Genomic DNA, 17,851 nt, shown 5'->3' on the forward strand with positions numbered 1-17,851 from the left:
AGCCTAGAAATCGGCGCCTCCTTCTCTCTCCCTCTTGGTCTCGGTTTTCATGCCTAGCATGTGGGAGAATTAGGGTTTTGATTATTATTCTTGATTTATCCTAATTCATAGGATTAGATCGAGGCAATTTCGTGTATTGTGTTTGGATTTTCCTATATCTATTCAAAAGTTATTTATTGATTATCTAAGATCCGCCCACACGGATGGATGATCAAGGACAAGGGAATAGTACGGAAGATTCGTGGTCGATAAACCAAGGATCGCCCGGAGGTGCAGCAAGCAACATCAATCCAATGATGGATTATGAGGTAACATTAATATACGTCGAATATGCATGCTTGCGTGTCTATTTGATGTTTAATTTATAGATCTATGAGTTATTGCATAAAATTGGAATTGAATGCATAGTCACCTAAATAGATCCGGTAAAGGATTTGTTTGGAACCGCGACTTCCGCTGCGCACGTCCCAGCAAGGTCAAGGGAATTTCCGCCCGAACCAGGGGAGTGGATCTAATCACAGTCAAGGATCAGGAACCAGTCAACCAAATTCCAAGCCACATAGAAGTATAAATGACATGGTGCACGACCTAGTTAGTACTCAACAACATATGCAAAACAACATGCAATCCAACAATGATGTGGTGCATAAACTTTAGGACGCTCAGATGGAGCACAAGGCGGTGATGGACATGATGGCGAAACAGTTGTCTTAGATCACAACTTTCTTAAGTGAGATGCGAGGGAACGAAGGGAAGATCCCTGCCACAGTCAAGCCGCCAGACAGGGCAAACATTAGTCAGATTACCCTGAGGTCTGGACGCGAGTACAAAGGGCCGACAATGAAGATTGATGAAAGCATATCTCGAAGGACATTGGAGAAAGAGAGCACAGTCCCCCACAAAGATGGCACGGAAACAGGGGATGACATCCAGACTGGTGATTTGGAACAACCACTACCTCAAATGACCGATCCATTCTTCCTAGACCCAGAACCTGAGGTGGAAGTCGAAGAAGTGAGGAAAGAGGCTGGGGAATCTTCTAAGGGAGATTCTACCAACATGATGAAACAGGTGAAGCCGTTTCCCTACCGAGAAGAAACCAAGAAGAAGAAAGAGGACACAGTAGACTTCATGGAAATCTTCAGGAAGCTGGAGACCAACCTGCCGTTCCTGCAGGCCCTGAAGCTGCCTATCTTCAGCAAATTCATCAAAGAGTTTATTGCCGGGAAGACTAAGCCCAATGGCAAAATTGTGATTGGAGAGAACGTGTCAGCCGTGATACAGAAGAAGAGGATGCCCTCAAAACGTTCTGACCCAGGTATGTTCACTCTACCTATATCTATTGGTGATATCATGATTGAGCATGCCATGTGTGACTTAGGGGCTTCGATTAATGTTTTACCTCTTTCCATTTATAGAAAGTTGGTAGGGGTTAGGATCGTTGACACAAAGGTGGTAATCAATTTAGCTGATAGGACATGCATATGCCCAGAAGGTGTTCTAGAGAACGTAATAGTTAAGGTGCATGATTTCCTCTACCCGGCCGATTTCCATGTTATAAAGATGAGTGAGAACGAATCTACTGAGTCTAGAGGCGTACTCCTAGGTAGACCATTCCTACGTACTGCTAAGACAATAATTGATGTCTTTGATGGAACTATATGCCTGGATTATCATGGGGAAAGGTACACATTTAGCATTGATGAGGCTATGAAAAGTACACGTTTAGCATTGACATTTTAATACGAGTTGTTGACATTTGGTATTCTGGATATTGATATGCAATGATTTTGTTTCTTTGATTGGATGTGGTGACATGATATACTATCCTCTGTTTTTCTCCATTGAAGGCCTTCAAGAGAGCTGCAGAATCACTGGAGAAGCTAATGGATGCCATGAGGGAAGAGCTGCCGAACACCATGGTTGCCGTTCGATTATTTGGGATGGAGGTCATCGACTTGACAATGGAGCTCAGTGACAATGGTTCCGATTCGGAACTCTTCTGCTTCAGATCTCGCGAGCTCGTGGAGGTGACGAAATCGTCCAAGGATCTGAGGCACAGTGTGCCGGCGGTGTTGGAGGTGGAGGTGGATCCGAGCGGTGGACCTAGGATACAGAATGCGTCGATGGAGTTGTACAGGAGAAAGGAGGAATCCGCGAAAATCAATATCACAAGTTGTTGACAAGTTGTTGACATTTTGCTATAAGTTGTTGACATTTGATAAGTAGGCTATTGACATGTGTTGTATGATCATGATGCCTGAACTTGTGTCAAATAAAAAAATTAAGATAAAATAGTTGTTATTTTTTAATTACAAGAATTGATTTTGAGTTGTTGACACTATATACAAATTGTTGACAAGCTGTTGACATTTTACTATAAGTTGTTTACATTTGATATGCAGGCTATTGACATGTGTTGTATGATCATAATGCCAGAACTTGTGTCAAATAAAAAAATTAAGATAAAATAGTTGTTATTTTTTAATTACAAGAATTGTTTTTGAGTTGTTGACACTATATACAAGTTGTTGACAAGCTGTTGACATTTTACTATAAGTTGTTGACATTTGGTATGCAGGCTATTGACATGTGTTGTATGATCATAATGCCAGAACTTGTGTCAAATAAAAAAATTAAGATAAAATAGTTGTTATTTTTTAATTACAAGAATTGTTTTTGAGTTGTTGACACTATATACAAGTTGTTGACAAGCTATTGACATTTTGCTATAAGTTGTTGACATTTGATATGCATGCTATTGACATGTGTTGTATGATCACGATGCCAGAAATTGGGTCAAATAAAAAAATTAAGATAAAATAGTTGTTATTTTTTAATTACAAGAATTGTTTTTGAGTTGTTGACGCTATATACAAGTTGTTGACAAGCTGTTGACATTTGATATACAAGCTGTTGATATTTTCATATAAGTTGTTGACATTTGATACGAAAGCTATTGACATGTATTGCATGATCATGATACCAGAACTTGTTTCAAATAAAAAAAATTAAGAGAAAATAGTTGTTCTTTTTTAATTATAAGAATTGTTTTTGCGTTGTTGACATTTCAATACAAGTTGTTGAACTGATTGACATTTCATATATATTACCTACTGCTAAGTTCAAAAGTCAGAAACCACAATAGTTGTCCATGGTTTGTGTGGGTAGTGCAGGTTTTAGGAAGAAACCTTCACCAACCCAAAGTTCGATGAGTTTAGAGGCACGTATCTCACAATCTTCTGGGAATGCACCCAGGTAAAGGAAACAACCTTGAAGTCCAGCGGGCAAGTAAAGGTAGCTCTATAGCCAAGATCTCCAAGTAGAAACCCTCCCCCATTGCAGCAGCATCAGCAGTATCTTTTCTGTCTCCTGAATGGAAAGACCACCAACCACAACCAGTGACAGAGGAAGACCTTTACATTTCTCGGCGATCGATCTTCCAATTTCCTTCAAGTGAGGAGGGCAGGGCAATGTAATATCATCATTATCATTTTTCAGCATATCCCGGAAGGTAAGATAACAGAGCAACTACCAGCTGTGCTCCAGCCCGAGCGGCTGCATCTCATGAAGTAAACTAGATTTTTCAGAAATTTTATCAGTGACCTCCCGAAGCCTAGTGGTGAGAAGAATCCGACTGTCGTTCTCCTTATCCGGAAAAGCGTGCGCGATCCACGATTAGAAACTTGAGATTGTAAAGCTCTTGATGCAGGCGCTGGAGCAACGTCTGCTCATCGCCCTGAGTGGCATAGTGGCTTGCTTGGTAGTTCTTGCTCTCCATGATTACTAGCAGTTCATGACCTCACCTATAATGTGTTTACTACTATTAAATATCAAATGAACTTTGTAAATTTGTTAAATTTAGTCGTGCATCAGAAACATTATTCCGATAATTCATACTAAGAAACATGTTTTTACAAGCAGGACGAAATTAATCGATATCAAAATCATAAAAATAAAAAAATAAAAACACTTTGACGAACTTTCAGTAGCCAACTTCATTTAGAAATTTCATCAAACAGTTGGCAGAAAGATGCAACACTTACATACTGGCGCATAATTCGTGACGCTCTTCACACCTCCAGAACCACCGCGGCCAGCGCGATGGAACTCATCCTCAACGTACAAGCTGATCGACACAGTCTCTTCCTGCAAATCACAACAATTAAACCTTATCCACAAACTCCTTAATATTCCCTTGATTCAATCGAATTAAAATTGAAAACTTAAACACAACCTTGAAATAGTTTCCAACTGGAGAAGCATACACCAAAAATGTGTACTCGGAAGACGGCGCTAGCCCCAAAACCAGCACCTCCCTATCAGCAGAGGCTGAATGTCAATTTGATTATGTCAACAACGATTCTAATAAGTATACACTATGTCAATAACATGTATATCCTGTTTAAAGCAAGCACAATTATCTTATTACTATTATATCAATTGTTAAAGTTTATAATGTCAACAACAATCCAAACAAGCATACACTATGTCAACAGTATACAATATCATCTCAATGACAAGTATATGTCGTTTATAGAAAACACAAGTATATTATCATAACTATGTCAATAGCTATTGCATGAAATGTCAATAATCTTAAAAATTTAAACAAATCCTTAACTGGAAGAAGATGCTTGTTCTCTTCCGTTTTTTCCAGCAGCATTGTTCATTTCCATCTCTTCCGATTCTACCATCGCTAATCAACAAAAAAAACAGCAGAAATCGAATTAAATAAAAAAATGCGAGATCTCTGCTGAAATCGCGAGATAAAAGCAAAATTCAGCATTGAAATGAGCAGAAATCAGTATTTTCAGATTTTTTCCCCAAATGTTTAAGCATTTTGATAAAAACAGCGAAGCGAAGTTGAACCTCAAAATAGCTGATTCCTTGACTTTCTGGATTCTACACAGAGCTCCGGCGACAAATGCGAACAACAGCAGCGAAAACATAGGTAGCGATTTCTCTCACTAAAAATCAGTTCACATCCAACACAATTGATAATACAAAGCCTAATACCTCCAAATCCATACTCAAATCAACAATTAAGCTTCCGGCGAAGCGACGACGTGAGAAGCGAAGGCTGTTCGGAGCTTCGTGCAGCAGGAGCGGCGAAGCGCGATGAACAGCGGCGACGTTAAACCGCGAGAGAGAGAGGGCGTGTCCGGAGGCGTAGTCGTCTCTGGCTTGATTGATGATCGGCGAAGACGATTGATGGTGGCGATATATATTAGAGAGGGTTTTAGAAAATGATTTCAAATCTAATTTTATTTTTTTCCACCATTTGATTAATGAAATGACACTTATACCCCCGTGTTGACATAATGTGATAGTTGTTGACATTTCGTTAATCTTGTGGATTAGTGGCTGAGATTGCATCTCATTTCTCAATTTAGCTAAATAATCTCAACCTAACAGCACCCCATATATATATATAGGGGTGCGTTAGAATGATAACCATATTTAAGGTGATAACCTAATAACCTATCATTTTATGGGTCAAAAATATCATTTTTACTAAAATGATATTTATACACTATAACATGATATTTTTTCAGCATGCATAAAATGATACTTTTAATCCATAAAATGATATTCTGTTTTATAAAATGATATATTTTGTCCATAGAGTGATAGGTTATTAGGTTATCACCATAAATATGGGTTATCATATGATCACATCCCTATATATATATATATATATATATATATATATATATATAGGGGAGCACTAGGGCGCATCCTTAGTTAGAGTGCTAATGTACCTCCAATCATGTGCTTCCACGTGTCATGAAAAATGCAATATTGAAAACACTAAAATGCAATACACATCTATGAAGCTATATATGTATTTCCTTATACAGCATTTTAGTTATAGGCAAATTGCAATTTATATTGTTGAGTTTTGCACTTTAATATTAATTGTCTTCAATGCAAAATACACTATATATAAATGCAATCCGTCTATATATAAAATGCAAATTAAACGGTCTATATCTAAAATGCAAAACTCAACAATAAAAAATGCAATCTGCCTATAACTAAAATGCAATTTGCCAAAATCCATCTACCGCTTCTACAAATGTATATTGCATTTTTGTGTTTACAATGTTGCATTTTTTGTGGCACGTGGCAGAACGTGATTGGAGGTACATTAGCACTTTAAATTTAGTTAGCATATTAGTATATCATATGATAGGGGAGCTCTATGCTGCATCCTTAGTTAGAGTGTACCTCCAATCATGTGCTTCCACGTGTCATGAAAAATGCAATATTGAAAACACTAAAATGCAATACACATCTGTGAAGCTATATATGTATTTCCTTATACAGCATTTTAGTTATAGGCAAATTGCATTTTATATTGTTGAGTTTTGCATTTTAATATTAATTATCTTCAATGCAAAATACACTATATATAAATGCAATCCGTCTATATATAAAATGCAAATTAACGATCTATATCTAAAATGCAAAACTCAACAATAAAAAATGCAATCTACCTATAACTAAAATGCAATTTGCCAAAATCCATCTACCACTTCTACAAATGTATATTGCATTTTAGTGTTTACAATGTTGCATTTTTCGCGCCACATGGCAGAACGTGATTGGAGGTACATTAGCACTTTAAATTTAGTTAGCATATTAGTATATCATATGATAGGGGAGCACTATGGTGCATCCCTAGTTAGAGTGCTAATGTACCTCCAATCATGTGCTGCCACGTGGCGTGAAAAATGCAATATTGTATACAGAAAAATGCAATATACATTTGTCGAGCTGTAAGTACATTTTCATAGATTGCATTTTAATTATAGGCAAATTGCATTTTATATTGTTGAGTTTTGCATGTTAACTTAAATTGTCTACCATGCAAAATAAATTATATATAAATGCAATCTGTCTATATATAAAATGCAAATAAACAACCTATATCTAAAAAGCAAAACTCGACAATAAAAAATGCAATCTGCATATAACAAAAATGCAATATGCCGAAATTAATCTACAGCTTGACAAATGTATATCGCATTTTTCTGTATACAATATTGCATTTTTCGTGCCACGTGGCAGCACATGATTGGATGTACATTAGCACTTTATAATTAGTTCGCATATTAGTATATCCATATATATATATATGGTCCATAAGTAAAATTCTGTCATAAATCAAAGCATATCTCAGCCCTTAGATCTTTAGATTGGATGGTTGTGATCATAACATCCGAGCTACATTATTACACTAAAAGCGTTACATTATTAGACGTGCTACATTATTAGACTGCACAATCTACATTATTAGACTAAAAATCGTTACATTATTAGCCGAGCTACATTATAAGACTACACATTCTACATTATTAGATGACACGTGACATTAATCTAACGGTTACATCACAGGATCCAATGGTTGAGATTTGCTTTGATTTTTGACATAATTTCACTTATTGATCAAAGCAAATCTCAGTCATTGGATCTTGTAATGCAACCGTTATATTAATGCCACGTGTCATCTAATAATGTAGATTATGTAGTCTAATAATGTAGTTCGGCTAATAATGTAATGCGTTATAGTCAAATAATGTAGATTGTGTATTCTAATAATGTAGCTCGGCTAATAATGTAACGCTTTTAGTGTAATAATGTAGCTCGGATATTATTATCATAGCCATCCAATCTAAGGATCCAAGGGCTGAGATTTGCTTTGATTTTTGACAGGATTCTACTTATGGACCATAGTGTGCCCCTATATATATAGGTCCTGTTAGGTTGAGATTTTTTAGCTTAATTGAGAATTGAGATGCATTTTCAGCCACTCATCCACAAAATTTTCAAAATTTTTCTTTTCATCAAAATAAAATAAAATTATGACAGCTATTGATCAATATCTTATTTTAATGCAAATAAAATGTCAACCATCACGTTACATCATTTTAGGAGTTGTCAATTGGCGGCACATGCCTATACCATTCTAGACTCAGGCCCATGACTAAAGTAGGCTAGATTCTGCATTTTCTTTCTATAAATTTAGACTCAATCTAGCCAAGCTAGGTTGGGCAATCCATAAATTATTTTATTGTTTTATCAATTTTTTTTAAATGTTTTTTTGAATGTTTTTTTTATTAAATTGTAGCACTCCAAATTAAAAATTGTTTTATTTGAGAATAAATCATATATATTCCTATAATTTCCTAATTTTAATTGTATTTCATATATATTTATTAGATGATTATTGAATCACGTTAAATATTACTCCCTTGTCCCATAAAAGTAGACACTTTTGGGATGACATGGGTTGATGCAAAATTGGTAAAATATGAGATAAATTGAGAGAGAAAGTGATTGGAGTATTAGTCGAGAATGAACCCCACTTCATTAGAGAAAAAAAGTCACCAAATATAGAAGTGGACAATATATATGAGACAGATGGAACATTAAATATGTATATTCAAATTTATCTTCCTATAACTATTAAAAAAAATCAATTGCAAAGAGATTTTGAAAAATATATAAATAATTTGAGTGAATATAATTTAAAAAAGATTTAAATTAAAGTACAAATAATTGAAATAGTAGTAGTAGCATAGAGTTAGTTGTTGCGGGTCACATTTGAGCCTATATTGGATTGGATTATGTTAGTTCGGTCCGTACTATCTTAACAAGTATTCATGCTTACCCTATCCCTACTTAATGAGCTTTATAATGAATAATTAAGCCGCCAACTGTTTGGTTTCCAAGATAAAATAATACCAAGATATAACCTAATATTGAGTTGTGAGATTATTTTAGTCATAGGGGTTAGGTATGACTAATTATCTCATGATCCATCTACGATTGAGTTGTGGGATTGAATCTCATGAACCAAACACACTACAAATTTAATCTTAGATACAATCTTGCAAACCGAACAGAGCATAACCACAACCAAGATCTATAAACAGCCCTATAAAATGGAAATTATACCATAACCACAACCAAAATCATTTGAGTTTTACTACAAGAAGAGAGCTACCTAGGATTTTATTCATAAAAATGAGTTGTGTAAGCATGAAGCTCCCTTTGATTGATTTGAGCAACGTAGGAGAAAATTATTGATTATCAAATATTTTTGTAAAAAAATTATGTATTTTAAATAATATTTTTACTAAATAGTACGATAAATTAAAAAAATCTATATTTAGAGAATTAAATCATTTATATTCCTTTAATTTTAATTGTAGTAATGGATGATTTTCGAATAATATAAATTATTTGAGGGAATGTAATTTAAACAAGATTAAACTTAAAGTACAAATTATTAAAATAGTATAGAGTTGGTTATTGTAATTCCGATCTATGTTGACAAGTATTCATGCTTACCCATCCCTACGAAACAAGGACGGAGATAGCCTAGGCAAAGCCGCCGCTTCAGCGGGGGCTTGGCCGGTGCCATCCTCGTAGATTTCGGTTACAATGTTTTTATGCTTTATATTACAGAGATAGAAGCAATTGATGAAAGAAGATGATGGAGAAAGAGAGGGGAGAGGGGAGAGGGGATATGATTATGACCTTGGGAATAGAGTTCCCATTTATCACCATTTTTTTGTTTTGTGGGTTTAGGAAAATAGGATAATTTAAAAATCAACATAGTTTAACTCAGTTTTTAGCCAGCAATAAATTTGTTTTATTTAAGCACCAATTTTTTTATTAGTTAAATTAAATCCAATGTATTTACATGGATATATTTTCAACCAAAAAGTATAATTTAAGAGTAACGATAAATTAACAAAAATTGTATATACAAAATATCCTTCAAATTGAAATTTGGATAAGACTAATTTAATTGATTTGGAAGCATCCTTAATTACATATATCTATGACTAATTTAACTCTATTCTTATTAATTTATATTGTTTAAAAAATATGTATTAATTGAATTTATTATTAAAAATATTCACCTTAATAAGTATTTTAATAAATAAGTATTTGTTCATTTTATTTAAACTATCACAATGATGTGAAGATAAATATATTGTTCCTTTTTCTACAAAGTAAAAATTAATCTAAATACTCTTTTATTTGTAAATTCTATTTAATTACGTAATATATATTTTTAAAAACATTGGTATTTTTCTATTAATTTCAACTTTTATATTCGCAAGTATTTACATATTAGTTAATCTTCCAAAGGGGAATAAATTATTTGTTTACAAAATAAATAAAAAAACGTGTCAGTTAACTTCTTTAATATATATGATTTGTCATAAACATTTTTTATATTTTTCAAATAATTTTTTTCTAATAATTCTTTATTTTATATAGAGTAATATATATACATTGCTAAGATATCATATATTGAAATCTTATGTAATTAAGAAACTATAAATATTACTTAATCGTATAATATAGGTCATTCGATGATGGTAGATTGTTAGACTCAAGCACATATAATACAATCTTCTAATGCATAGCTATTGGTGAATAAATTGATAAGATCATGAAAAATTAAACTTATACGATAAATCACTATATTTTCAATATTTTAACTATTGAATTATTTTAATATTAATTCCTTAATTAATTTTGTAGTGCGTTAAAAAATATCACAATAAGGATGGGCCGATGATAGCAACATGTGGCACCTAACATGTGTCATACCTTTATACGTATAACTACCAGATATATTGATACAGTATATTGAAATTAAATAAATGAATTTTAGACTCATATTATAAAATTATTTTATAATTAATACTATTTCGATGATAGAAGGTCGTCGCACTCAACGTCCACCGATGTCAGTGACATTCTTCACATGTATTAGCAACTAATATTTTCAAAAAATATAGTACTAGATAATTACTTTATTAATATAATTTCAATTTTCAACAATAGTATAAATGATCATGTTTTGATTTTTTTTTATGTTTCTCCATGTACTATACTATACATAAATTATTTGAAATACCAAGCTTCAAATTATATTCCAAATCACAAAATTTAGTAGTTGAAAAAAATGAAATAAAATATAATGTACATGAGAGATCCAAATAAAAAATGATATAATTTAATTAGTTATTAGAATATAAGGATAATTAAAAAAATTGATGAAAAATTAGTTTATACTACTAAATTGTTTTATGGATGAAAAACGTTAAATAATTGAAAGAAAGGGTAAAAAATATAATGCACTAGCAAAATTAATATATAAATAATTTTATAATATAATTTATTATCATATTATTTTAAATTTTAAATTTGATTTAATAAATTTAATTTAATTATTAGTATATTCACAGTCTTTTTTTTATTATGTTTTTTGTATTTCTTTTAACATGTTCCCATATTTTTTTTGTTAAAGCTAGAAAAAACTTAATGTAAAATATTTGTGTGAAATTTTGAAAATAAAACATTATTGTTAGAAAAAAAATATACGTTTATTCTTTTTGAGTTTTGGGTATTATATTCATTCTTGAATTAACATGAGGGGTTATAATGTAAAACTAAAGTACAATTAAAATCGGTAAGTTCCTTAATATTTGCATATGAGAAAATGACAAAAATACCCTCAATTTGTATATACAAATTTGTTAACTATCACTATTCATAATTTAATGGTGGAAAAATGATTAGTACTAATAAACAAGACTTGAGTGCTTTAAATTATTAATAAGTCTATTAGTTTAGGAATAAATTAATATTTGTTATTCTAACTACAAAAAACGTTTAAACAATCAATAGTACTACTTAAAGTTTTATTTTTATTTGTATAATAATATATTTTTTTAATTAATCAATTTATTTATTATTTGTCCATAATTATTCAGTCTCATATTTCATTTTTGGTTTGTCTGCCAACACATATTCATTTATCTTTTACTAATTTTTAAAATAGGTCTCACATTCCACTTCTATTTTATTACTCCCTCCATCCACGAAAAATAGGACACATTATGAATGACACATGTTTTAATGTGGAATTGGTAAAGTAAGAGAGAAGAAAAAAGTAAGAGATAAGTAGTGTTAGTGGAATGTGGAGTCCATACTAATAGTAAGAGATAAGGGAAAAAGTAAGAGAGAAGTTGTTAAAAACTTTCCTTTTTTAGATGTGCTCTTTCGTGGACAACCAAAAATGACAAATGTGCTCTATTTTTCGTGGACGGAGGGAGTATAAGTTTATACTCCATATAAAATGACGCACATTACATTAACTTTTTTCTTTACATTTTTTAATATTTGAAACCAGTCAAAGTGGGATAAGTAATATCAAATGGATGAAATACCATGTTAGTATAAAATTAATATTAACAACTCAATTTGCGGACTCTCAGGACATCAAGATATCACTATCTGTGTTTCTTCGGATTCTCAAATCGAACAATCCTATATACACCATTGCGGACCACTAGTACCATTAGAGAAGGCTAGTCACTACCACAGATTCAAGAGCATCGCATGTTTTGCCAAATTTATTGTTAATTTTCAGCTCATTTCCATTTCTAGTTCAGTCCCTGCTACCAAATGAGCTTTTAATGCATATTAACCCGCCAAACTAGTTCATTTCGTGATCTATAAATAGACCGAAAAATGGAAATTATACCACAACCACAACCATGATCATTTGAGTTTTCCTACAAGAAGAGAGTTACCTAGGTTTTTATTCATAAAAATTAGTTGTGTAAGCATGAAGCTCCCTTTGATTGATTTGAGCAACCTAGGAGAAAATGATTCTCCAAGGTGGGAATCAACTAAAATCCAAATTCGAGAAGCCCTTCAAGAATATGGGTGTTTTGAAGCTAACTTCAATAACAATATTCCTCTTGAGTTGAGGAAATCAGTTGGTGAAGGGATTCGACAACTTTTCGATCTCCCTTTAGCCATCAAACTACTTAACAAAAATCCACACAAACCTTTACATAGCTATGTTGGCCGAAACGATACCGATGGACTCGTAGAAAGTGTAGCCATTGATGGCGCCCTCTCGTCTCACGTAGTCGACACCTTCGCCAACCTCATGTGGCCTAATCAAGGCAATCCCACTTTCAGGTTTAATCCCTTTTTTGTTTAATTTATTAATGTTACCATTTTGATGACCATTTTTAATATATGAGGATATACTAAAAAGGTTAATGTTGCTAACTTTTGATGAATTGACTATTGAGATTCATATAATAGTTTCTCTTATGATACTTATGTACTAGTGTTCTACATAGTTTCATTTTCACATTAATTTTTGTTGAATATTGTTTGTGTTTATTTGCAAACATCAATTGGGCTGCATTATATTTTAAGTTTTCATCTAACATTAAATTTTGACTAAAAAAAATGTGCATTAAGACATACTATTTCCTTCTTGATTGTACTATTGTAACAGCAAAGATATACTGTTATATTGTGAGAAAATGTCTGAACTGGACAAGATTGTGAGGCGGATAGTGTTGGAGAGTTTTGGACTGGAAAAATACATAGACGAACACTTCAACTCCACGGATTACGTCTGTCGTATCAACAAGTACGAGGCGCCTCGAACGCCTCACTCAATGCTCGGATTATTTTCCCATACAGACAAGAACTTCATCTCCACATTGCATCAGCTCAATCATGTTAACGGTTTGCTGATTCTTACCAAAGATGGGAAAACTTGGATCCCTGCAAATCCAACATCACCCGATTCATTCGTTGTCTTAGTCGGGACCACTTTCCGCGTATGTTACTACTATCCTCGTTTACAAAAAAAAATCTTATTTTTGCATTTTATTACAACGTACTAAAAACATGTATTTCCTTCATTTCACTAATTTCTCATTAAAATACGTGTCATCTATTGTTGAGACTATTTTTTCATGAATGGAGATCATAATTTTTTTTAATAATTTTTTGGCCTTTTCATTTGTAATGAATCACGTATTTTACTTCACCGATACGCGTCATTTATAGGCATGGACAAATGGGCGACTGCATGATCCAACCCACAAGGTGGTGGTGAGCGGGGGATGAAACTCGATACATGATCGGATTGTTTACGGTTGCAAAAGAAGGGTGCGTGATTAAGACTCCGGAAGAGTTGGTGGATGAAGATCACCCTTTGCTCTACAAGCCTTTTGATTACTATAAGTTCAATAAGTTTACCACCACAGATGCTGGTAGAGCTTTGCCGGATCCTCTCAAGGAATATTGTGGAGCCTAAATTCCATGATTATCAGCTTATATGTCTGCTTGATTGAGTGTTTAATTTCTTGTTAATTTACTGCTATAATAATAGAAGCTTCTGATGCTTCAAATAAATGTGATAGATAAGCTCATTTCCGGGTTTTCTTTGTCGGTTCTTTCTCGAATCGCGAAAGAAGAGTCTAACCGCATAGTAGATATATAGTATACATTTCGAGTTTGTATTCATTCATAATGTTGAAATACATCCTCTTACTCTCCAACTCTCTATCCTCTAAAAAATTATTTTTAACATTATTTAGTTTTTGATATTTTGTAAAAATAAATATGAAATGGTTCTTTGCTTAAAAAAAGAAATAGCTTGATACAACAGAAAGAGTAATATACTTCACATTTTAATATTTCATTTATTTTTAAAAGAATCACAATTAATTTGAAACTAGTATCATACCCATATATATGGATATATGGATTAAAATATTTTTAATATTGATATATATGAGACAATAAATTAATTAAATGAAATTAGAAACATAATAAACATGAAACAATTAATCATGACACAATTTAATCACAAATTATAATGTTCCAATATTGATGCCACAATCAGTGGAACAAAATTCTACATTGGACCACATGAGATGAAAATTACACGGGCACATGAAAGTTGAACCCAACATCAATACGATATTTTTATTTTATTGGAAAATTAGCTGACTAGTTATCCACCTGACAAACTCATATTTTCATTGGTTTAATTGGATTGTTGAAGTGCTAAATGCCGAGTTTATCACTCGAGATTGTCTATATCCAGCCAATTAATCTATCTTTTGGAGTTGTATGTGTTTGTTGAGTGTTGTAGGAAAAACAGATGAAAAAGAGGACAAAATGCGGCTGTTAGTGACATGAGGCTGTGAAGCATCGAAAAGCTTCACCCGGCCGGGTATGCTGGAAACAACGCTGAATTCCAGAGAGGTATCGAAAATGACTACCAGGCCGGGTGGATTTCCAGTGTAATAATCCTACCCGGCCAGGGTACTTTGGTTTGACGCGTCTGTTAGCAGAAAACGCAATTTTTTACGTGGAAAAATCAGAAGAAAGGCTAGGGTTGCAGGCTACGAAATTCATTCTACACCTACCGCCTCCTACACTCACACACACTCCCAAGAACACTTCGAAGAGAGATTTGAAGATTGAAGACTACAAATCGAAAGATTGAAGTTTCCATTCTATAGATCTATTTCACAAGAGTATCTAGTTTGCTTTATTATATATTTGATTGAATCCTTTGTGTTGGTTTTCATGAAGAACATGAGTAGCTAAACTTATTGTGGAGTTTTGGTGAAGACTACAATGGATGTTTGTGATTAATTCTATAACTTCTTTAGATTGCTTAGTTCTTGTGATTTCTTTGTTTACTCTTGTGCTTTTTCAATTCAATTGCTTAGCTACCAATTGGGTTTGTTTACCTAGATAGTAGTAATCGAGAGATACCTAACTAGGGATGATAAAAGAGTGAACATTACATTGATAATCTACACTCGAGAGAGGGGATCCTTTGTGAGGGCTTGGGTCTTTTGTTCCTTGGAGTTAATCTAAACAAATTAGAAGGAGACTTCAATATTAAGGGTTAATCAACGGGGTAAGTACACTCGAGAGAGGGCTTAGCTTAGACTAGAGACTTTCCTAGTAATCCTAGAGACATAAAATGGGTAATCGAAGTTGTTGAACTAATTACATCACATTTCCATTGTAGTTGGATCCAAAACTCTACTTTTCTCTTTGAAAGACTTTTCTCTTGTGTTATACTCTCTTTGTTACTTTTGATTCCTTTTACTTGTTATATACTTTTAGTAGTGTTAAAACAAAACCAATTCCTATTCGATTGTCTAGATAGTAGTCGACATTTGTGCGTGGTACTTGAGTTGATATAATCTTGTCTCTGTGGGATACGATACTCTTGCTTGCTAATTGATTCACTAGCCCCGTACACTTGCGGGTATTTCTTGTGTGAAAATAAGTTGAGTCACCGCCCTCTAATATAGCAAGCAATGACACCACCGTTCAAATTATTGGTGTTTCTATAGTTATATTTATGTCTAGTAGTAATGATTGCTGCAATACTCCAATTAGATCCTTGAATTTGGTGATGGATCGAGAAATGTTTTATGGGGGGCAGAATTTCTTTACCTTATGTACGTCTTTTGATATCTTCTCTAACTCGACCTGCTACCTTCAAATCTGAATACGACCCCAAACCCATTAACGATACGATATAATATGGGTTGACATGAAATGAGAACGACCTGAACCCAATATTACACGATTAAAACCTGATATTGCTCGGATTTTGCACTGTTTTAATGCCTTTGTTTTGTCCGTTTTTAATGTCAAAATCACATTTCATGTCCATATTTTGTATATTTTATCCATTTTGGTATTTTGACGTGTTTTGTGAGAAATGAGCAAAATAGAGCTGAAAAAGGGCATAAAAACATCAAATTCTGGAAGCTGGAACTGAAGCGCAACCCAGAGGCCCACTGGACCCAATGCAGTGATCGCTGCAACCATTCCAGAGAGTTATGGAGCTGTCCAGCGGCCCCAGTGTTAGTAACGACTTTGGTTATACAATTCTGTTCTCTATTCAATATTCGTTTGTTCTTACTTGGTTTCTTGCCTAAGTAATCGGATAATGCTTCACGTTGATTTAATATAACTTGCTACATAATCGTGACAGTAGGTTGGCGAGTTAGATCCACACTTAGTAGACACTTGATACGCTCGGATTTTGCACTGTTTTAAGGCCTTTATTTGGTCCGTTTTTAATGTCAAAGTTACAATTCATTTCCATATTTTGTATATTTTCTCTATTATGGTATTTTGACGTGTTTTGTGAGATTTGTGCTATTTGAGCCTAAAAAGACAGGAAAAAGTCGAAGTTGGAAATCTGGAGCATTCGAGAAGTCTAGCGGTCCGCTGCAACTTGCACAGCGACCGCCACGCCAGTAGCGGACCGCTCCGGAAAAGTTGTGCTGAAACGAAGAACACGCCCAGCGACCGCTGGGGTGAGCGTAGCGACTGCTAGAAGAGTTCCCGAAGCTACTCGAGTATTCACAGCGACCGCTGCAACATTATGCAGCGACCGCTATCCAAGAGTCAGAGGCTACAGATAGTTGTGCAGCGACCGCTGGCCAAGGTGCAACGGCATGCTGCGAAAGAGCGGTGCACGAATTAACCTACTTTCTTTCTCACTATTTCTCCAAGATTTACCAAATTATTTTTGCCATATTTCTGCTGCGCTCGAATTCCCACTATAAATATCCCCTCAAACCTCCTTATCCTAGAGCATAAAATTGAGAGAGTTCTTCATTGTGCAAAGAGTTGAAGACGGATTCAAGAGTTCATCAAGGCTACAAGGATTCAACCTTTGGGTTCCATTACTTTAGTTCTTTAATGTTTACTTTGTTTTCCCTTCATTTATGTTTTTAGCTTATTCAATTATGTGTAAACTAAATTCATAGGATTCTAGGATGTGTTTAGTAAGGACTTTGGTTTTACAATTCCGTTTGCTATTTAATATCCGTTTTGTTTTTACTTCTTTTTTTTTTCTTAAGTTGTTCTATAATACTTCATGTTTGAGTGACACATTCAGTGATGATTTAATATAACTTGCTACATAATCGTGAGAGGAGGTTGGCGA

General features: G+C 33.7%; 1 pseudogene; it reads left to right on the forward strand.

The window, feature by feature from the left end:
• Nucleotides 1–12,600: 12,600 nt before the first annotated feature.
• LOC121767627 lies at nt 12,601–14,414 on the forward strand (annotated as a pseudogene).
• Nucleotides 14,415–17,851: the final 3,437 nt, after the last annotated feature.

This window comes from Salvia splendens, chromosome 15 (assembly GCF_004379255.2).
Source record: "Salvia splendens isolate huo1 chromosome 15, SspV2, whole genome shotgun sequence".
Lineage (NCBI taxonomy): Eukaryota > Viridiplantae > Streptophyta > Magnoliopsida > Lamiales > Lamiaceae > Salvia > Salvia splendens.